General features: G+C 44.9%; 1 pseudogene; it reads left to right on the plus strand.

Annotated features, from left to right (window-relative positions):
* The first annotated feature begins 6,565 nt into the window (after window positions 1-6,565).
* Window positions 6,566-6,683, plus strand: LOC126420272 (5S ribosomal RNA; annotated as a pseudogene).
* Window positions 6,684-10,812: the final 4,129 nt, after the last annotated feature.

Below are 10,812 nucleotides of genomic sequence, written 5' to 3' on the forward strand. Positions count from 1 at the left end.
CGAAGTGATAAGGAATACCACTCAATCCATGATCAGAAGACTGCAGAACTGCATTGATGCCAATAGCCATCACTTAGAACACTTTCTGTAAAGGGACGTTCATGCCAACTTTTTGAACTTCGTTGACCTTCAAAGACCTTACTGTTACAGATCATTGGATTCGTCTCAATAGCCGCTACCAAAAAATAAGCACCAAACTATGGTATCCCATTTAAAAAACAAAGTTGAACTGCATATCGCTGACGCGACCCCCATAGCAGCAAACAACCATCGTCGTATTACGGCCCCCGTTGTCCCATGCAACATCTGTCCCACAAACTTTTCAGCTACTATCATACTTTCGGAGTTATTCTAGGTGCCAATAGATAGTGACTCATCCTCCGTTGGCCCACGAGCGATGGGACACAACATCTCCGAGACTAAGGACAACACACACAGCCATGCCCGAGGGAGGACTCGAACCTCCGGAGGGAGGGGCCGCCCAGTCCGTGACATGGCGCCTCAAACCGAGCGGCCACTCCGCGCGGCATCACTTCACGTAATCTATACAGGGTGTTACAAAAAGGTACGGCCAAACTTTCAGGAAACATTCCTCACACACAAAGAAAAGATGTTATATGGACATGTGTCCGCAAACGCTTAATTTCCATGTTAGAGCTCATTTTAGTTTCGTCAGTATGTACTGTATTTCCTCGATTCACCGCCAGTTGGCCCAAGTGAAGGAAGGTAATGTTGACTTCGGTGCTTGTGTTGACATGCGACTCATTGCTCTACAGTACTAGCATCAAGCACATCAGAACGTAGCATTAACAGATTAGTGTTCATCACGAACGTGGTTTTGCAGTCAGTGCAACGTTTACAAATGCGGAGTTGGCAGATGCCCATTTGATGTAAGGATTAACGCGGGGCAATAGCCGTGGCGCGGTACGTTTGTATCGAGACAGATTTCCAGAACGAAGGTGTCCCGACGGGAAGACGTTTGAAGCAGTTGATCGGCGTCTTAGGGAGCACGGAACATTCCAGCCTATGACTTGCAACTGGGGAAGACCTAGAACGACGAGGGCACCTGCAGTGGACGAGGCAATTCTTCGTGCAGTTGACGATAACCCTAATGTCAGCGTCAGAGAAGTTGCTGCTGTACAAGGTAACGTTGACCACGTCACTGTATGGAGAGTGCTACGGGAGAACCAGTTGTTTCCGTACCATGTTCAGCGTGTGCAGGCAATATCAGCAGCTGATTGGCCTCCACGGGTACACTTCTGCGAATGGTTCATCCAACAATTTGTCAATCCTCATTTCAGTGAAAATGTTCTCTTTACGGATGAGGGTTCATTCCAACGTGATCAAATCGTAAATTTTCACAATCAGCATGTGTAGGCTGACGAGAATCCGCACGCAATTGTGGAATCACGTCATCAACACAAATTTTCTGTGAACGTTTGGGCAGGCATTGTTGGTGATGTCTTGATTGGGCCCCATGTTCTTCCACCTAAGCTCAATGGAGCACGCTATCATGATTTCATACGGGATACTCTACCTGTGCTGCTAGAACATGTGCCTTTACCAGTACGACACAACATGTGGTTCATGCACGATGGAGCACCTGCACATTTCAGTCGAAGTTTTCGTACGCTTCTCAACAACGGATTCGGTGACCGATGTATTGGTAGACGCGGACCAATTCCATGACCTCCACGCTCTCCTGACCTCAACCCTCTTGACTTTCAATTATGGGGGCATTTGAAAGCTCTTGTCTACGCAACCCCGGTACCAAATGCAGAGACTCTTCGTGCTCGTATTGTGGACGGCTGTGATACAATACGCCATTCTCCAGGGCTGCATCAGCGCATCAGGGATTCCATGCGACGGAGGGTGGATGCATGTATCCTCGCTAACGGAGGACATTTTGAACATTTCCTGTAACAAAGTGTTTGAAGTGACGCTGGTACGTTCTGTTGCTGTGTGTTTCCATTCCATGATTAATGTGATTTGAAGAGCAGTAATAAAATGAGCTCTAACATGGAAAGTAAGCGCTTTTGGACTCATGTCCACATAATATATTTTCTTTCTTTGTGTGTGAGGAATGTTTCCTGAAAGTTTGGCCATACCTTTTTGTAACACCCTGTATAAATAAGAAATTAATGTGAATGTTCGTTTATTAAGTATCTAAATCTTCGAAAGTTATTCATAGACTGCTTTGAAATTTTGACACAACATTGCATTCGAAATCACGCGTGTTTACAAAATCGTATATAAAAGGAAGACGATATTACGAAAACATCTCGAAATACACGCCGATATATATATATATATATATATATATATATATATATATATATATATATATATATATATATATATATATATTGGGTGCTCCATTGATAGTGACCGGACCAAATATCTCACGAAAGAAGCATCAAACGAAAAAACTACAAGGAACGAAACTCGTCTAGCTTGAAGGGGGAAACCAGATGGCGCTAGGGTTGGCCCGCTAGATGACGCTGCCTTAGGTCAAACGGATATCAACTGCGTTTTTTTTTTAAATAGGAACCCCCCATTTTTATTACATATTCGTATAGTACGTAAAGAAATATGAATGATTTAGTTGGACCACTTTTTTCGCTTTGTGATAGATGGCGCTGTAATAGTCACGAACATATAAGAACTTGGTATGACGTAACATTCTGCCAGTGAGGACGGTATTTGCTTCGTGTTACATTACCCGTGTTAAAATGGACCTTTTACCAATTGCGGGAAAGGTCGATATCGTGTTGATGAATGGTTATTGTGATCAAAATGCCCAACGTGCGTGTGCTATGTATGCTGTTCGGTATCCTGGACGACAACCACGACCTGCAACAAATGAAGTTGCCCAAGTAGGTGTTTTAGCTGCCGTCGCGGCTAATCCGCACATCAGTAGCAGACAAATTGCGCGAGAATCGGGAATCTCAAAAACGTCGGTGTTGAGAATGCTACATCAACATTGATTGCACCCGTACTATATTTCTATGGCGACGACTTTGAACGTCGTGTACAGTTCTGCCACTGGGCACAAGAGAAATTAAGGGACGATGACAGATTTTTTGCACGCATTCTAGTTAGCGACGAAGCGTCATTCACCGACAGCGATACGTAAACCAGCATAATATGCACTGTTGGGCAACGGAAAACCCACGATGGCTGTGACAAGTGGAATATCAGCGACCTTGGCGGGTTAATGTATGTTGCGGCATTATGGGAGGAAGGATAATTGGCCCCCATTTTATCGATGGCAATATAAATGATGCAATATATGCTGATTTCCTACGTAATGTTCTACCGATGTTACTACAAGATGTTTCATTGCTTGACAGAATGGCGATATACTTCCAACATGATGGTTGTGCGGCACATAGCTCGCTTGCGGGTGAAGCGGTATTGAATATCATATTTCTTGACAGGTTGATTGGTCGTCGAAGCACCGTAGGAAGGACCGCACGTTCACCGAATCTGACGTCTCCGGATTTCTTTCTGTCGGGAACGTTTAAGGATATTTGCTATCGTGATCCACCGACAACGCCTGACAACGTATTGTCAATGCATGTGGGAACATTACCGAAGACGAACTACTCGTTGTTGAGCGGAATGTCGTTACACGTATTGCCAAATGCATTGAGTTTGACGGATATCATTTTGAGCATTTATTGCATTAATGTGGTATTTGCAGGTAATCACGTTGTAAGAGTATGCGTTCTCAGAAATGATAAATTCACAAAGGTACATGTATCACATTGGAACAACCGAAATAAAATGTTCAAACGTACCTACGTTCTGTATTTTAATTTAAAAAACCTACCTGTTACCAACTGGTCTAAAATTGTGAGCCATATGTTTGTGACTATTAACAGCGCCATCTATCACAAAGCGAAAAAAGTGGGCCAACTAAAACAGTGATGGACAGAAAGAGGGGGTGAGAAGGAGATTAGAACGTATATCCGATGCCGATGCATATTACAAACGCGTGTTCAGTAACTAAAACATTCATATTTCTTTACGTACTACACGAATATGTAATAAAAAGTGGGGGTTCCTATTAAAAAAAAAAACGCAGTTGATATCCGTTTGACCTATGGCAGCGCCATCTGATTTCCCCCTTCAAGGTAGACAGGTTTCGTTCTTTGTAGTTTTTTCGTTTGACGCTTATTTCGTGAGATATTTGGCCCGATCACGATCAGTGGACCACCCTGTAAAAGTGTACACAAGTATGAAATATAAAATATGTAATAGTAAAATGGTGTTAATAAACGGGAAAGTTGTAATTGAGGCTTATCGGCTTATGATTAGAATACTACTACAGAATCTAAATTTTCAATAACAATAAACCAGCTCAATGTCAGAGAGAGGAGCGAAGTGGAGGTGGACAGAATGGTGGGAGGAAATGGACACAGAAAAAGGAAAGGAGGAGATGGACAGACAGTGGGGCAACAGGAGATGAAGAGAATGGGGGATAGAAGATGGACATAGAAAGGGGAAGGAGGAGATGATCAAAGAGAAGGAGAGAGAGATGTGGGACCAGATGGAGAAATAGGGCGGAGGAGAAGATGGAGAGAGAAAGGAGAAAAGAGGTGATGGACAGAAAGCGGGGGTGAGAAGGAGATTAGAACGTATATCCGATGCCGATGCATATTACAAACGCGTGTTCATTAACATTCTGAACTAGACAGTCAAGATTTAGATGGAGAGCGCAGTTTTGGGCATAGCCAGGCAGTTTCACAGCCTCGTATGGACTGTTCCTTCTTATTCACTAAAGACTCAGCTATTAACACAGCTGTTAGCAATCCCTCCGACCGCCCATTCGATGTATACAAACTACTCTCCCTGTAATAAGAGATGCCCTTTCGAGATCACGAAATGTTCATTATTTTACACCGAAATTTAACGTAGGTTATACACTAGAGATGACGAAAGTGATGGAATAGAGCTGTACGCTTATACAGACGGCGGTAGTAGCGCGTACACATTGGTGGAACTGTCATTCAAACTCAAGTAATTCGTGTGAAAAGGTTTCCAATGTGATTATGGCAGTACGACGTGAGTTAACAGATTTTGAACGCTGATTAGTCGTCGGAGCTAGACATACCGTTTCGAAAATCGTTGGGGAGTAGAGTATTTCGCGATCCTCACAATGTCAAGAGGGTGCAGAGAATACCATTTTTCAGGCATTGACTCTAACTATGGACAATGCAGTGGGTAGCCTGCTGCCGTTGCTGAACGACAGAGACGAGCGGCGTTTGCGTAGAGTTGTCGGTGCAAACGTACGAGCAGTAATGCTTGAAATAACCTCAGAAATCAATGTGGGACGAGCTATCCGTTAGGATAGCACGGCGACACTTGAAGTTAATGGGCTATGAGAGCAGACGACCGACGCGAGTGCTAACAGTACGATATCGCCTGCAGCGCCTCTACTGGGGCTCGTGACCATATCGGTTGGGCCCTAGACGCCTGGTCCAGTGGTAGGCTTAGAGTGTGGCGTGGATGTCATGAAGCCACGGACCCAACTTGTCAGCAAGGTACTGCACAACCTGGTGGTAGCTCCATAATTATGTGGACCATTGTTTATATGGTATGGTCTGTATCCTCTAGTCCAGACGACTGGATTATTGCAGCCATTCTCGGACTTCATGTTATAAATTATGTGTCCCTTTCGAAGTGAGATCCGGAAGCTGGAAAAATCTGGAGAGATTGAATAAGAGTCTCTGATGTTCTTTCTACCAACCTGTTGTCTTCTAAAGTTGTGTCCCCAGCGCAGAACACAGCTCGTCGGTCGTGGGATCTTCTTCGGCGGAGGCTGCTACGCTGCCAATTCGAACCTGAGATTGTGCTTTTTGCGGGATGCCGCTTGCTAAGTTAGTCTCTGTACCCACAGAGGGCAAGATCTGTAGTACTGACAATGATGGTAGGCGACACTTATCATTAACGTATCCTGTTTGGTCATTACTCAAATATTCAGACATTTACACTGTCTTTTACAGCACTCGAAATAGCTTTCTTAATTGTATGGTAGCTTTTCCATCCAACTTCCGAAATATGATACACACGTCCGGTTCTCCGGTACGCACTAGACGGAGTGAGTATTACATATTGACAACTAAGTTACGCTCGATACAGAGTACAGCATGTCAGGCTCTGAATGACACCCGCAACAGAGTGAGAATCAAATAGTCACATCTATGTAACGCACGATACTGAGGTACGTGTCCGGCTCTCCAGAATATCCGAAACCGAGTGACTAGCGCGGCCGAAGTACTTCATCTCCCAGGCGTGCCAAAGCCAACCGAAGGTGTCCGAAGCACTTCGGTCGCAATATCGTTGCTCTTATGTTTCTCAAAACTAGTGAAATTTAATAAACAAAGACGATAGACTCGTAGGGAACCATGACAGATTGTCATACTCATAACTGGGTTAAATACAATGAAAAATATATAAATAATTAGTAACAGAAGTCAGGCGTTTTAGTGCATAGCACCCGAACGTGCAGACCAATCAGAAGCAAGTTCAGTACATTTGTCGGACTCTTAAACGGGACTGCAACGGCCTTGCCGCAGTGGATACACCGGTTCCCGTCAGATGACCGAAGTTAAGCGCTGTCGGGCGTGGCCGGCACTTGGATGGGTGACCATCCGGGCCGCCATTTGCTGTTGCCATTTTTCGGGGTGCACTCAGCCTCTTGATGCCAACTGAGGAGCTACTCGACCGAATAGTAGCGGCTCCGGTCAAAGAAAACCATCATAACGACCGGGAGAGCGGTGTGCTGACCACACGCCCCTCCTATCCGCATCCCCATGAGGATGACACGGCGGTCGGATGGTCCCGATGGGCCACTTGTGGCCTGCCTAAACGGGACTGGTACATACTGTACCATCTGTCACCTGCATCTCATCCATCTTTTGTACCATATGCTACTTCACGTGTATCAAGCTGCGTCAAGGCGAGCTTCTAGCAAAACAAAACACTTGTGGCCACAGCCAGGAATATGACAATGTTCCCAAACAAAGGCAATTTTTTTTTTATGACAATGCGCAATGTCACCTGGCCAGAGCTGTTCGCGATTGGTTTGAAAAATCTTTTGGACAGATCGAGGGAATGATTTGGCCACTCAAATCGCCCACCATGAATGCCATAGAAACATTTACGGGACATAATCGAGAACATAATCTTGCAACAGCACCACTTACGCAGTTATGGATGATTATAGAGGCAGCATGACAGTATTTCTGCAGGGGACTTCTGATGACTTGTTGAGTCCATGATACGTCGAGGTGCTGCACCCCGACACGATATGAGGGGGCATCTCTTTGACTTTCGTGACCTCAGTGTAGAGTTCAAAGCACATGCGGGCGGATCCGTCGGTCGGGTTTGGTGGTGCCCTACGGCCGCAGCTGGGCGTGGCGAGTTGCGGCTCTGGCTGAAGCTGCACCGCCGCCGCCGCTGCGGCATCGACCCGCGGCTCCGGCAGACCGGAGCAGAGGCCGCCGACCCCACCCTGCCCCGGATAACTGCAGCACCGCCACCAGGCAGGGCCCACTGCCCGCCTCTCTCGCCCGCACCCCATTTGCATCTAATGCACCCCCCAGATACACGCACCTCCTCTCAGCACCGCCGACGGGTGGGCTACCACTGTCGTGTCCGAGGCGGCAGTGTCCGCTTCAGAGAAGACCGCGCGCGATATCACTACGGCAGCCGGTCGCTGTCCGAGCAGGAACAAAACTTTCGTTACTACAGCAGTAGTTCTAGGATTGTAATTAAAGAGCTTTCAGCCAACACAACACCCTGTACGTTTCTTAACACATTGAAGACGGATCCACAGTTTACTCATCCTTTCTGCGCCATCCGTTAGGGACAGATCTCTTGATAACTAATGTTCTCTACATGCTGGCTGTAGATGGCATCTGCCGGTACCAAGACTCCTGTAAACACTCTAGAAGCCTACAAAATGAACTGTGAAAGACCGTACATTCTGTGCTCGCTGTGATAAGGCAAGCTGGCCCTATGGGCGAAGGTTGGGGAGGGGGGGGGGGGGGGGCAAAATCACCGGGCGCTAATCTCATGGGGACACCAAGGCCCAAGTCTCTCAAGGGTTCTAATCCCCCAGGGCGCAAAGTTGGCAAATATCAACTGCTATAATTAAGTAGTTTTTGTATCTCATTATAAACAAAAGGAAGGAAGACATAACATGATCATCAACAAAAGCAAAACGAGGATAATGGAATGTAGTCGAATTAAGACGGGAATTAGATTAGTAATTGAGATGCTTAAAGTAGTAAAGGAGTTTTGCTATTTGGGAGCAAAATAACTGATGATGGTCGAAGTAGAGAGGATATAAAATGTAGACTGGCAATGGCAAGGAAAGCGTTTCAGAAGAAGAGAAATTAGTTAACATCGAGTATAGATTTAAGTTTCAGGAATTCGTTTCTGAAAGTATTTGTATGGAGTGTAGCCATGTATGGAAGTGAAACGTGGACGATAAATAGTTTAGACAAGAAGACAATAGAAGCTTTCGAAATGAAGTGCTACAGAAGAATGCTGAAGATTAGATGGGTAGATCACATAAATAATGAGGAGGTATTGAATAGGATTGGGGAGGAGTTTGTGGCACAACTTGACTAGAAGAAGGGATCGGTTGGTAGAACATGTTCTGAGGCATCAAGGGATCACCAATTTAGTATTGGAGGGCAGAGTGGAGGGTAAAAATCGTAGAGGGAGACCAAGAGATGAATACTCTTAGCAGGTCAGAAGGCTGTATCTTGCAGTAGGTACTGGGAGATGAAGAAGCTTGCACAGGATAGAGTAGCATGGAGAGCTGCATCAAACCAGTCTCTCGACTGAAGACCACAACAACAACAACATAAACAAAAGAACATCACCCCAGTTCTTCTAGTCAGGTTGCGCCACAAATTCCTTTTCTCATTAATTCTGTTCAGTACCTCATCGTTAGTTACGCGATCAACCCCTCTGATCTTCAGCATTCTCCTGTAGCACATTTCGAAAACGTCTATTTTCTTCTTGTTGAAAATGTTTATCGTCCTCGTTTCACTTCAGCGACCCTCCAGACAAATACCCTGAGAAGAGTCTTCATAACATTCAAATCTCTAATAACATTGGGAGCTGAAGAAGTGAATTAAATTTTGTGTTGTGGCCATGACTCGAACCTCGGTCTTCTTGCTTACTAGGCAGATATGCTGACCATTACACCACCACAGCATTTTGGTCAATAGAGCTACACGAACTACCCAAGTCAAGTACCCTCCCCAACACAAACTGCAATTCACATCTCCCGTTATATTGTCACTATTACCAGAGCTCTCCCACATTGGAATAGCAGCGCAGCATTGGACGTAGGGGAGATGTGAATTGGAGTTTGTGTTGGGGAGGGTACTTGACTTGAGTAGTTCGTGCAGCTCTGTTGACCATAATGCTGTGGTGGTGTGATGGTCAGCATATCTGTCTAATAAGCACACCGGTACGGTAGCTCAGCGTGTTCGGTCAGAGAGCCGGTTGGCATCTGTAATAAAAAACTGAGTGGAAGGATCAACCACCGAACTTGAACAGGATGTCTTGCGACATCCGCAACGACCAAACACAACGATGAAACGATGAAAAAAAAGTAAGCAAGGAGACCGAGTTTCGAGACCTGGCCGCAGACCGAATTTTAATTCACGTTTCCAGCTTCCAACATTATCGTAGATAAATTAGAGACTTAAATGTCTCAATGAAAATTTAATTTAAGATTCATGCCTATATTCGATGTTAACAAATTTCTCTTCTTCATAAACGTTTTTCTTGCCATTTCCAGTCTACATTGTATAGACTCTCTACTTCTGCCATTATTAGTTATTTTGCTACTTTTAGAGTCTCGTTTCCTAGTCGAATTCCCTCAGCATCATCCTATTTAATTCGCCTACTTTCCATAATTCTTGTCTTGTTTTTGTTGATGTTCATCTTACATCCTCCTTTCAAGAAACTGTCCTCTCCGTTTAACTGCTCCAGATCCTATGCTGTCTCTGACAGAATTACGATGTCACAGGCAAACTTTAAAGTTTTTGTTTCTTCCCGCTGAACTTTGATTCCTACTCCAAACTCCTTTATTGTTTGCTCAACGTAGAGACTGAATAACGTCGGGGATAGGCTACAACGCTGTCTCACTCCTTTCCCAACTACTGCTTCCCTTTCGTGGCCCTCGACTCACCTAACTGCCATCTGGTTTCTGTACATGTTCTGAATATCCTTTCGTTTCGTGTATTTCACCAACACTACGTTCAGAATATCAAAGAGAGTATTCCAGTCAACATTGTTAAAAGCTTTGTGTAAGTCTCTGGAAACGTAGGTTTGCCTTTCGTTGGCCTATCTTCTAAGATAAATCGTAAGGTTAGTATTGCCTTGCGCCCTACATTTCTCCGGAATGTAAAGTTATCTTCACCAAGGTCGGCTTCTACCAGTTTTTCCATTCTTCTGTGAAGAATTCCTGTTCATTATTGTGCAACCATAACTTATTAACTGATAGTTCGGTAATTTTCACACCTGTCAGCACCTGCTTTCTTTGGAATTACAACTACTAAAGTCTTCTGAAGTCGATGGTGGTCCGCCTGTCTCGTATATTTTGCGCACCATATGGAATAATTTTGTCACAACTAGCTCTCCCAAGGCTGTCAGTAGTTCTGACTGAATGTCGACAACTGCCGAGGCCTTGTTTCATCTTTCAGTGCTCTGTCAAATTCTTCTCGCAGTATCATATCTCCCGCCTCACATTCAATTACTTCCTCTTCTGTAATATTG

Source organism: Schistocerca serialis, chromosome 9, assembly GCF_023864345.2.
Source record: "Schistocerca serialis cubense isolate TAMUIC-IGC-003099 chromosome 9, iqSchSeri2.2, whole genome shotgun sequence".
Classification (NCBI taxonomy): Eukaryota; Metazoa; Arthropoda; class Insecta; order Orthoptera; family Acrididae; genus Schistocerca; species Schistocerca serialis.